General features: G+C 42.0%; 6 non-coding genes across 6 annotated transcripts; all 6 read right to left on the bottom strand.

Annotated features, from left to right (window-relative positions):
* Positions 1 to 775: 775 nt before the first annotated feature.
* TRNAN-GUU (transfer RNA asparagine (anticodon GUU)) lies at positions 776 to 849 on the bottom strand. The gene has a single exon. It is a non-coding gene; the product is annotated as a tRNA-Asn (tRNA).
* A 1,470-nt stretch (positions 850 to 2,319) lies between these two features.
* Positions 2,320 to 2,393, bottom strand: TRNAN-GUU (transfer RNA asparagine (anticodon GUU)). The gene has a single exon. It is a non-coding gene; the product is annotated as a tRNA-Asn (tRNA).
* Positions 2,394 to 5,407: 3,014 nt separating this feature from the next.
* TRNAN-GUU (transfer RNA asparagine (anticodon GUU)) lies at positions 5,408 to 5,481 on the bottom strand. Its single transcript has one exon. It is a non-coding gene; the product is annotated as a tRNA-Asn (tRNA).
* Positions 5,482 to 9,184: 3,703 nt separating this feature from the next.
* TRNAN-GUU (transfer RNA asparagine (anticodon GUU)) lies at positions 9,185 to 9,258 on the bottom strand. The gene has a single exon. It is a non-coding gene; the product is annotated as a tRNA-Asn (tRNA).
* A 1,470-nt stretch (positions 9,259 to 10,728) lies between these two features.
* Positions 10,729 to 10,802, bottom strand: TRNAN-GUU (transfer RNA asparagine (anticodon GUU)). Its single transcript has one exon. It is a non-coding gene; the product is annotated as a tRNA-Asn (tRNA).
* Positions 10,803 to 12,272: 1,470 nt separating this feature from the next.
* On the bottom strand, positions 12,273 to 12,346 carry TRNAN-GUU (transfer RNA asparagine (anticodon GUU)). The gene has a single exon. It is a non-coding gene; the product is annotated as a tRNA-Asn (tRNA).
* Between the last annotated feature and the right edge of the window lie 40 nt (positions 12,347 to 12,386).

The following is a 12,386-nucleotide window of genomic DNA, read 5'->3' as shown; positions in this document are numbered from 1 at the left end:
AAGTGTCTCAAAACGTCCCTGGGTGGGCTTGAACCACCAACCTTTCGGTTAACAGCCGAACGCGCTAACCAATTGCACCACAGAGACTAAGCACGTGAGGCGAGAGAGCTACGTGGACTAACAAGATTTTGCTCTCACAATGTCTAAATGCTTTTTCAGAGGTTACGGCATCCTCTGCTTTCAAATGCAGCTATGGTTCTTTATCTGCATGCAAATGTAGGTGGAGCCAGCTTCTCCCTTTCAAAATGCACAGAGAAAGGTGTGACAGCAGCAGAGTGGCGCAGCGGAAGCGTGCTGGGCCCATAACCCAGAGGTCGATGGATATTGGTTAGCAAATGCTTTGCCCCTCCTGCATTGAAAAAGGAATGGTCCCAGAGTGGGGTTTCAACAGCACGCTTCGGGCGCTCATCACATGCTGATATGAGAAATGCAATGTGTTTGAAATTGCAGACACTTTCCCAATGAATGACGATGGATAGGAGCAGTCCCCTGTTCAGGTTCCCTTTGATCGAGCCCAATTTTCTGGCCAATCGGTTGACAACGGAATGAAGAATGAACTTCCTGTTCACTTCTGATGATGTTTTACGTGCTTTTGATGAAGTTTCAATTGGAAAGCACCGTCATAGATATGACGTCACCCTTCCTTTTAAACATGGTTTTGTGAAGGGTCTCCACCTATGTTAATCAATTTGCAGTCACCGTATTTGCGTTTGAAAGGTAACTATTTTGTGCTCCTTTTTTGCTTCTCGGTTAAAAAAACTCAAGTGTCTCAAAACGTCCCTGGGTGGGCTTGAACCACCAACCTTTCGGTTAACAGCCGAACGCGCTAACCAATTGCGCCACAGAGACTAAGCACGTAAGGCGAGAGAGCTACGTGGACTAACAAGATTTTGCTCTCACAATGTCTAAATGCTTTTTCAGAGGTTACGGCATCCTCTGCTTTCAAATGCAGCTATGGTTCTTTATCTGCATGCAAATGTAGGTGGAGCCAGCTTCTCCCTTTCAAAATGCACAGAGAAAGGTGTGACAGCAGCAGAGTGGCGCAGCGGAAGCGTGCTGGGCCCATAACCCAGAGGTCGATGGATCGAAACCATCCTCTGCTAAGCAATTTGTTTTTGTTCAAATTTGTAATTCCGTTGGCAATCAAATCCCCAAACCTTAAGAGAAATTCACTTTTCCATGGGTTTTCACTGCTTTCGTTATGTTACCATCCACATCTGAGGTTTTATTGGTTTTAAGTCAATCGATGATAGCTTGCCTGTTAATTTCAAGAAAAATTGCACTTTCTGACCACTCTGTCAACATGTCTGTGTGACGTAACAGATTTCCAAACATTTCTATAGAGATCTCCTTTACGTCCTCACTTAACATGTTTAAGGAATGTCTTTGGGGTTGTTATTTGTTTTCTTCTATACAATCTGTAGCCTCCGTTTGAATGTAATGTGTTGTTGCAGAAACATTAAAGCTAATTTTACTCTTTGCTGCTGTTTTTCTTTCCTTTTTTTTCTGTTTGGTTAGCGCATGCTTTGCCCATTCCATGTTAAAAATGAATCATCCCAGAGTGGAGTTGATCACCAAACTTTCCGTGCCCATCAAACGTTGCTAAGCTTGATGCAGTGAGGCATTAAAGTCGATTGCTTGTATTTGGACTGTTAACTCCGAGTGAAATGGCACTTTCTGATCATCTGGCACGTCCGTGCGTGTCTTCAAGTTTCAAAACACTTTCCTTAAAAAATTGTCTTCCAACGCTTTTAACATGCTTGTATGATATTTCTCTATTCCGTTTGCAGCCAGCCGTCTTCAATGTTTTTGCTGTTGTTTTTGATGTTTTTGTGGGAAAGATGAGGATTTTCATATTTTTTTGCTTATTGGTTAGCAAATGCTTTGCCCCTCCTGCATTGAAAAAGGAATGGTCCCGGAGTGGGGTTTCAACAGCACGCTTCGGGCGCTCATCACATGCTGATATGAGAAATGCAATGTGTTTGAAATTGCAGACACTTTCCCAATGAATGACGATGGATAGGAGCAGTCCCCTGTTCAGGTTCCCTTTGATCGAGCCCAATTTTCTGGCCAATCGGTTGACAACGGAATGAAGAATGAACTTCCTGTTCACTTCTGATGATGTTTTACGTGCTTTTGATGAAGTTTCAATTGGAAAGCACCGTCATAGATATGACATCACCCTTCCTTTTAAACATGGTTTTGTGAAAGGTCTCCACCTATGTTAATCAATTTGCAGTCACCGTATTTGCGTTTGAAAGGTAACTATTTTGGGCTCCTTTTTTGCTTCTCGGTTAAAAAAACTCAAGTGTCTCAAAACGTCCCTGGGTGGGCTTGAACCACCAACCTTTCGGTTAACAGCCGAACGCGCTAACCAATTGCGCCACAGAGACTAAGCACGTGAGGTGAGAGAGCTACGTGGACTAACAAGATTTTGCTCTCACAATGTCTAAATGCTTTTTCAGAGGTTACGGCATCCTCTGCTTTCAAATGCAGCTATGGTTCTTTATCTGCATGCAAATGTAGGTGGAGCCAGCTTCTCCCTTTCAAAATGCACAGAGAAAGGTGTGACAGCAGCAGAGTGGCGCAGCGGAAGTGTGCTGGGCCCATAACCCAGAGGTCGATGGATCGAAACCATCCTCTGCTAAGCAATTTGTTTTTGTTCAAATTTGTAATTCCGTTGGCAATCAAATCCCCAAACCTTAAGAGAAATTCACTTTTCCATGGGTTTTCACTGCTTTCGTTATGTTACCATCCACATCTGAGGTTTTATTGGTTTTAAGTCAATCGATGATAGCTTGCCTGTTAATTTCAAGAAAAATTGCACTTTCTGACCACTCTGTCAACATGTCTGTGTGACGTAACAGATTTCCAAACATTTCTATAGAGATCTCCTTTACGTCCTCACTTAACATGTTTAAGGAATGTCTTTGGGGTTGTTATTTGTTTTCTTCTATACAATCTGTAGCCTCCGTTTGAATGTAATGTGTTGTTGCAGAAACATTAAAGCTAATTTTACTCTTTGCTGCTGTTTTTCTTTCCTTTTTTTTCTGTTTGGTTAGCGCATGCTTTGCCCATTCCATGTTAAAAATGAATCATCCCAGAGTGGAGTTGATCACCAAACTTTCCGTGCCCATCAAACGTTGCTAAGCTTGATGCAGTGAGGCATTAAAGTCGATTGCTTGTATTTGGACTGTTAACTCCGAGTGAAATGGCACTTTCTGATCATCTGGCACGTCTGTGCGTGTCTTCAAGTTTCAAAACACTTTCCTTAAAAAATTGTCTTCCAACGCTTTTAACATGCTTGTATGATATTTCTCTATTCCGTTTGCAGCCAGCCGTCTTCAATGTTTTTGCTGTTGTTTTTGATGTTTTTGTGGGAAAGATGAGGATTTTCATATTTTTTTGCTTATTGGTTAGCAAATGCTTTGCCCCTCCTGCATTGAAAAAGGAATGGTCCCGGAGTGGGGTTTCAACAGCACGCTTCGGGCGCTCATCACATGCTGATATGAGAAATGCAATGTGTTTGAAATTGCAGACACTTTCCCAATGAATGACGATGGATAGGAGCAGTCCCCTGTTCAGGTTCCCTTTGATCGAGCCCAATTTTCTGGCCAATCGGTTGACAACGGAATGAAGAATGAACTTCCTGTTCACTTCTGATGATGTTTTACGTGCTTTTGATGAAGTTTCAATTGGAAAGCACCGTCATAGATATGACGTCACCCTTCCTTTTAAACATGGTTTTGTGAAGGGTCTCCACCTATGTTAATCAATTTGCAGTCACCGTATTTGCGTTTGAAACGTAACTATTTTGTGCTCCTTTTTTGCTTCTCGGTTAAAAAAACTCAAATGTCTCAAAACGTCCCTGGGTGGGCTTAAACCACCAACCTTTCGGTTAACAGCCGAACGCGCTAACCAATTGCGCCACAGAGACTAAGCACGTGAGGCGAGAGAGCGACGTGGACTAACAAGATTTTGCTCTCACAATGTCTAAATGCTTTTTCAGAGGTTACGGCATCCTCTGCTTTCAAATGCAGCTATGGTTCTTTATCTGCATGCAAATGTAGGTGGAGCCAGCTTCTCCCTTTCAAAATGCACAGAGAAAGGTGTGACAGCAGCAGAGTGGCGCAGCGGAAGTGTGCTGGGCCCATAACCCAGAGGTCGATGGATCGAAACCATCCTCTGCTAAGCAATTTGTTTTTGTTCAAATTTGTAATTCCGTTGGCAATCAAATCCCCAAACCTTAAGAGAAATTCACTTTTCCATGGGTTTTCACTGCTTTCGTTATGTTACCATCCACATCTGAGGTTTTATTGGTTTTAAGTCAATCGATGATAGCTTGCCTGTTAATTTCAAGAAAAATTGCACTTTCTGACCACTCTGTCAACATGTCTGTGTGACGTAACAGATTTCCAAACATTTCTATAGAGATCTCCTTTACGTCCTTACTTAACATGTTTAAGGAATGTCTTTGGGGTTGTTATTTGTTTTCTTCTATACAATCTGTAGCCTCCGTTTGAATGTAATGTGTTGTTGCAGAAACATTAAAGCTAATTTTACTCTTTGCTGCTGTTTTTCTTTCCTTTTTTTTCTGTTTGGTTAGCGCATGCTTTGCCCATTCCATGTTAAAAATGAATCATCCCAGAGTGGAGTTGATCACCAAACTTTCCGTGCCCATCAAACGTTGCTAAGCTTGATGCAGTGAGGCATTAAAGTCGATTGCTTGTATTTGGACTGTTAACTCCGAGTGAAATGGCACTTTCTGATCATCTGGCACGTCCGTGCGTGTCTTCAAGTTTCAAAACACTTTCCTTAAAAAATTGTCTTCCAACGCTTTTAACATGCTTGTATGATATTTCTCTATTCCGTTTGCAGCCAGCCGTCTTCAATGTTTTTGCTGTTGTTTTTGATGTTTTTGTGGGAAAGATGAGGATTTTCATATTTTTTTGCTTATTGGTTAGCAAATGCTTTGCCCCTCCTGCATTGAAAAAGGAATGGTCCCGGAGTGGGGTTTCAACAGCACGCTTCGGGCGCTCATCACATGCTGATATGAGAAATGCAATGTGTTTGAAATTGCAGACACTTTCCCAATGAATGACGATGGATAGGAGCAGTCCCCTGTTCAGGTTCCCTTTGATCGAGCCCAATTTTCTGGCCAATCGGTTGACAACGGAATGAAGAATGAACTTCCTGTTCACTTCTGATGATGTTTTACGTGCTTTTGATGAAGTTTCAATTGGAAAGCACCGTCATAGATATGACATCACCCTTCCTTTTAAACATGGTTTTGTGAAGGGTCTCCACCTATGTTAATCAATTTGCAGTCACCGTATTTGCGTTTGAAAGGTAACTATTTTGTGCTCCTTTTTTGCTTCTCGGTTAAAAAAACTCAAGTGTCTCAAAACGTCCCTGGGTGGACTTGAACCACCAACCTTTCGGTTAACAGCCGAACGCGCTAACCAATTGCGCCACAGAGACTAAGCACGTGAGGCGAGAGAGCGACGTGGACTAACAAGATTTTGCTCTCACAATGTCTAAATGCTTTTTCAGAGGTTACGGCATCCTCTGCTTTCAAATGCAGCTATGGTTCTTTATCTGCATGCAAATGTAGGTGGAGCCAGCTTCTCCCTTTCAAAATGCACAGAGAAAGGTGTGACAGCAGCAGAGTGGCGCAGCGGAAGTGTGCTGGGCCCATAACCCAGAGGTCGATGGATCGAAACCATCCTCTGCTAAGCAATTTGTTTTTGTTCAAATTTGTAATTCCGTTGGCAATCAAATCCCCAAACCTTAAGAGAAATTCACTTTTCCATGGGTTTTCACTGCTTTCGTTATGTTACCATCCACATCTGAGGTTTTATTGGTTTTAAGTCAATCGATGATAGCTTGCCTGTTATTTTCAAGAAAAATTGCACTTTCTGACCACTCTGTCAACATGTCTGTGTGACGTAACAGATTTCCAAACATTTCTATAGAGATCTCCTTTACGTCCTCACTTAACATGTTTAAGGAATGTCTTTGGGGTTGTTATTTGTTTTCTTCTATACAATCTGTAGCCTCCGTTTGAATGTAATGTGTTGTTGCAGAAACATTAAAGCTAATTTTACTCTTTGCTGCTGTTTTTCTTTCCTTTTTTTTCTGTTTGGTTAGCGCATGCTTTGCCCATTCCATGTTAAAAATGAATCATCCCAGAGTGGAGTTGATCACCAAACTTTCCGTGCCCATCAAACGTTGCTAAGCTTGATGCAGTGAGGCATTAAAGTCGATTGCTTGTATTTGGACTGTTAACTCCGAGTGAAATGGCACTTTCTGATCATCTGGCACGTCCGTGCGTGTCTTCAAGTTTCAAAACACTTTCCTTAAAAAATTGTCTTCCAACGCTTTTAACATGCTTGTATGATATTTCTCTATTCCGTTTGCAGCCAGCCGTCTTCAATGTTTTTGCTGTTGTTTTTGATGTTTTTGTGGGAAAGATGAGGATTTTCATATTTTTTTGCTTATTGGTTAGCAAATGCTTTGCCCCTCCTGCATTGAAAAAGGAATGGTCCCGGAGTGGGGTTTCAACAGCACGCTTCGGGCGCTCATCACATGCTGATATGAGAAATGCAATGTGTTTGAAATTGCAGACACTTTCCCAATGAATGACGATGGATAGGAGCAGTCCCCTGTTCAGGTTCCCTTTGATCGAGCCCAATTTTCTGGCCAATCGGTTGACAACGGAATGAAGAATGAACTTCCTGTTCACTTCTGATGATGTTTTACGTGCTTTTGATGAAGTTTCAATTGGAAAGCACCGTCATAGATATGACATCACCCTTCCTTTTAAACATGGTTTTGTGAAGGGTCTCCACCTATGTTAATCAATTTGCAGTCACCGTATTTGCGTTTGAAAGGTAACTATTTTGTGCTCCTTTTTTGCTTCTCGGTTAAAAAAACTCAAATGTCTCAAAACGTCCCTGGGTGGGCTTAAACCACCAACCTTTCGGTTAACAGCCGAACACGCTAACCAATTGCGCCACAGAGACTAAGCACGTGAGGCGAGAGAGCTACGTGGACTAACAAGATTTTGCTCTCACAATGTCTAAATGCTTTTTCAGAGGTTACGGCATCCTCTGCTTTCAAATGCAGCTATGGTTCTTTATCTGCATGCAAATGTAGGTGGAGCCAGCTTCTCCCTTTCAAAATGCACAGAGAAAGGTGTGACAGCAGCAGAGTGGCGCAGCGGAAGCGTGCTGGGCCCATAACCCAGAGGTCGATGGATCGAAACCATCCTCTGCTAAGCAATTTGTTTATGTTCAAATTTGTAATTCCGTTGGCAATCAAATCCCCAAACCTTAAGAGAAATTCACTTTTCCATGGGTTTTCACTGCTTTCGTTATGTTACCATCCACATCTGAGGTTTTATTGGTTTTAAGTCAATCGATGATAGCTTGCCTGTTAATTTCAAGAAAAATTGCACTTTCTGACCACTCTGTCAACATGTCTGTGTGACGTAACAGATTTCCAAACATTTCTATAGAGATCTCCTTTACGTCCTCACCTATGTTAATCAATTTGCAGTCACCGTATTTGCGTTTGAAAGGTAACTATTTTGTGCTCCTTTTTTGCTTCTCGGTTAAAATAACTCAAGTGTCTCAAAACGTCCCTGAGTGGGCTTGAACCACCAACCTTTCGGTTAACAGCCGAACGCGCTAACCAATTGCGCCACAGAGACTAAGCACGTGAGGCGAGAGAGCTACGTGGACTAACAAGATTTTGCTCTCACAATGTCTAAATGCTTTTTCAGAGGTTACGGCATCCTCTGCTTTCAAATGCAGCTATGGTTCTTTATCTGCATGCAAATGTAGGTGGAGCCAGCTTCTCCCTTTCAAAATGCACAGAGAAAGGTGTGACAGCAGCAGAGTGGCGCAGCGGAAGCGTGCTGGGCCCATAACCCAGAGGTCGATGGATCGAAACCATCCTCTGCTAAGCAATTTGTTTTTGTTCACATTTGTAATTCCGTTGGCAATCAAATCCCCAAACCTTAAGAGAAATTCACTTTTCCATGGGTTTTCACTGCTTTCGTTATGTTACCATCCACATCTGAGGTTTTATTGGTTTTAAGTCAATCGATGATAGCTTGCCTGTTAATTTCAAGAAAAATTGCACTTTCTGACCACTCTGTCAACATGTCTGTGTGACGTAACAGATTTCCAAACATTTCTATAGAGATCTCCTTTACGTCCTCACTTAACATGTTTAATGAATGTCTTTGGGGTTGTTATTTGTTTTCTTCTATACAATCTGTAGCCTCCGTTTGAATGTAATGTGTTGTTGCAGAAACATTAAAGCTAATTTTACTCTTTGCTGCTGTTTTTCTTTCCTTTTTTTTCTGTTTGGTTAGCGCATGCTTTGCCCATTCCATGTTAAAAATGAATCATCCCAGAGTGGAGTTGATCACCAAACTTTCCGTGCCCATCAAACGTTGCTAAGCTTGATGCAGTGAGGCATTAAAGTCGATTGCTTGTATTTGGACTGTTAACTCCGAGTGAAATGGCACTTTCTGATCATCTGGCACGTCCGTGCGTGTCTTCAAGTTTCAAAACACTTTCCTTAAAAAATTGTCTTCCAACGCTTTTAACATGCTTGTATGATATTTCTCTATTCCGTTTGCAGCCAGCCGTCTTCAATGTTTTTGCTGTTGTTTTTGATGTTTTTGTGGGAAAGATGAGGATTTTCATATTTTTTTGCTTATTGGTTAGCAAATGCTTTGCCCCTCCTGCATTGAAAAAGGAATGGTCCCGGAGTGGGGTTTCAACAGCACGCTGCGGGCGCTCATCACATGCTGATATGAGAAATGCAATGTGTTTGAAATTGCAGACACTTTCCCAATGAATGACGATGGATAGGAGCAGTCCCCTGTTCAGGTTCCCTTTGATCGAGCCCAATTTTCTGGCCAATCGGTTGACAACGGAATGAAGAATGAACTTCCTGTTCACTTCTGATGATGTTTTACGTGCTTTTGATGAAGTTTCAATTGGAAAGCACCGTCATAGATATGACGTCACCCTTCCTTTTAAACATGGTTTTGTGAAGGGTTTCCACCTATGTTAATCAATTTGCAGTCACCGTATTTGCGTTTGAAACGTAACTATTTTGTGCTCCTTTTTTGCTTCTCGGTTAAAAAAACTCAAGTCTCTCAAAACGTCCCTGGGTGGGCTTGAACCACCAACCTTTCGGTTAACAGCCGAACGCGCTAACCAATTGCGCCACAGAGACTAAGCACGTGAGGCGAGAGAGCTACGTGGACTAACAAGATTTTGCTCTCACAATGTCTAAATGCTTTTTCAGAGGTTACGGCATCCTCTGCTTTCAAATGCAGCTATGGTTCTTTATCTGCATGCAAATGTAGGTGGAGCCAGCTTCTCCCTTTCAAAATGCACAGAGAAAGGTGTGACAGCAGCAGAGTGGCGCAGCGGAAGCGTGCTGAGCCCCTAACCCAGAGGTCGATGGATCGAAACCATCCTCTGCTAAGCAATTTGTTTTTGTTCAAATTTGTAATTCCGTTGGCAATCAAATCCCCAAACCTTAAGAGAAATTCACTTTTCCATGGGTTTTCACTGCTTTCGTTATGTTACCATCCACATCTGAGGTTTTATTGGTTTTAAGTCAATCGATGATAGCTTGCCTGTTAATTTCAAGAAAAATTGCACTTTCTGACCACTCTGTCAACATGTCTGTGTGACGTAACAGATTTCCAAACATTTCTATAGAGATCTCCTTTACGTCCTCACTTAACATGTTTAATGAATGTCTTTGGGGTTGTTATTTGTTTTCTTCTATGCAATCTGTAGCCTCCGTTTGAATGTAATGTGTTGTTGCAGAAACATTAAAGCTAATTTTACTCTTTGCTGCTGTTTTTCTTTCCTTTTTTTTCTGTTTGGTTAGCGCATGCTTTGCCCATTCCATGTTAAAAATGAATCATCCCAGAGTGGAGTTGATCACCAAACTTTCCGTGCCCATCAAACGTTGCTAAGCTTGATGCAGTGAGGCATTAAAGTCGATTGCTTGTATTTGGACTGTTAACTCCGAGTGAAATGGCACTTTCTGATCATCTGGCACGTCCGTGCGTGTCTTCAAGTTTCAAAACACTTTCCTTAAAAAATTGTCTTCCAACGCTTTTAACATGCTTGTATGATATTTCTCTATTCCGTTTGCAGCCAGCCGTCTTCAATGTTTTTGCTGTTGTTTTTGATGTTTTTGTGGGAAAGATGAGGATTTTCATATTTTTTTGCTTATTGGTTAGCAAATGCTTTGCCCCTCCTGCATTGAAAAAGGAATGGTCCCGGAGTGGGGTTTCAACAGCACGCTGCGGGCGCTCATCACATGCTGATATGAGAAATGCAATGTGTTTGAAATTGCAGACACTTTCCCAATGAATGACGATGGATAGGAGCAGTCCCCTGTTCAGGTTCCCTTTGATCGAGCCCAATTTTCTGGCCAATCGGTTGACAACGGAATGAAGAATGAACTTCCTGTTCACTTCTGATGATGTTTTACGTGCTTTTGATGAAGTTTCAATTAGAAAACACCGTCATAGATATGACGTCACCCTTCCTTTTAAACATGGTTTTGTGAAGGGTCTCCACCTATGTTAATCAATTTGCAGTCACCGTATTTGCGTTTGAAAGGTAACTATTTTGTGCTCCTTTTTTGCTTCTCGGTTAAAAAAACTCAAGTGTCTCAAAACGTCCCTGGGTGGGCTTGAACCACCAACCTTTCGGTTAACAGCCGAACGCGCTAACCAATTGCGCCACAGAGACTAAGCACGTGAGGCGAGAGAGCTACGTGGACTAACAAGATTTTGCTCTCACAATGTCTAAATGCTTTTTCAGAGGTTACGGCATCCTCTGCTTTCAAATGCAGCTATGGTTCTTTATCTGCATGCAAATGTAGGTGGAGCCAGCTTCTCCCTTTCAAAATGCACAGAGAAAGGTGTGACAGCAGCAGAGTGGCGCAGCGGAAGCGTGCTGAGCCCCTAACCCAGAGGTCGATGGATCGAAACCATCCTCTGCTAAGCAATTTGTTTTTGTTCAAATTTGTAATTCCGTTGGCAATCAAATCCCCAAACCTTAAGAGAAATTCACTTTTCCATGGGTTTTCACTGCTTTCGTTATGTTACCATCCACATCTGAGGTTTTATTGGTTTTAAGTCAATCGATGATAGCTTGCCTGTTAATTTCAAGAAAAATTGCACTTTCTGACCACTCTGTCAACATGTCTGTGTGACGTAACAGATTTCCAAACATTTCTATAGAGATCTCCTTTACGTCCTCACTTAACATGTTTAATGAATGTCTTTGGGGTTGTTATTTGTTTTCTTCTATGCAATCTGTAGCCTCCGTTTGAATGTAATGTGTTGTTGCAGAAACATTAAAGCTAATTTTACTCTTTGCTGCTGTTTTTCTTTCCTTTTTTTTCTGTTTGGTTAGCGCATGCTTTGCCCATTCCATGTTAAAAATGAATCATCCCAGAGTGGAGTTGATCACCAAACTTTCCGTGCCCATCAAACGTTGCTAAGCTTGATGCAGTGAGGCATTAAAGTCGATTGCTTGTATTTGGACTGTTAACTCCGAGTGAAATGGCACTTTCTGATCATCTGGCACGTCCGTGCGTGTCTTCAAGTTTCAAAACACTTTCCTTAAAAAATTGTCTTCCAACGCTTTTAACATGCTTGTATGATATTTCTCTATTCCGTTTGCAGCCAGCCGTCTTCAATGTTTTTGCTGTTGTTTTTGATGTTTTTGTGGGAAAGATGAGGATTTTCATATTTTTTTGCTTATTGGTTAGCAAATGCTTTGCCCCTCCTGCATTGAAAAAGGAATGGTCCCGGAGTGGGGTTTCAACAGCACGCTGCGGGCGCTCATCACATGCTGATATGAGAAATGCAATGTGTTTGAAATTGCAGACACTTTCCCAATGAATGACGATGGATAGGAGCAGTCCCCTGTTCAGGTTCCCTTTGATCGAGCCCAATTTTCTGGCCAATCGGTTGACAACGGAATGAAGAATGAACTTCCTGTTCACTTCTGATGATGTTTTACGTGCTTTTGATGAAGTTTCAATTAGAAAACACCGTCATAGATATGACGTCACCCTTCCTTTTAAACATGGTTTTGTGAAGGGTCTCCACCTATGTTAATCAATTTGCAGTCACCGTATTTGCGTTTGAAAGGTAACTATTTTGTGCTCCTTTTTTGCTTCTCGGTTAAAAAAACTCAAGTGTCTCAAAACGTCCCTGGGTGGGCTTGAACCACCAACCTTTCGGTTAACAGCCGAACGCGCTAACCAATTGCGCCACAGAGACTAAGCACGTGAGGCGAGAGAGCTACGTGGACTAACAAGAT

Source organism: Pelobates fuscus, chromosome 2 (assembly GCF_036172605.1).
Source record: "Pelobates fuscus isolate aPelFus1 chromosome 2, aPelFus1.pri, whole genome shotgun sequence".
Taxonomy (NCBI): domain Eukaryota; kingdom Metazoa; phylum Chordata; class Amphibia; order Anura; family Pelobatidae; genus Pelobates; species Pelobates fuscus.
The sequence above is the reverse complement of the archived record's forward strand: the minus strand, read 5'-3'. Positions and strand labels throughout refer to the sequence as shown.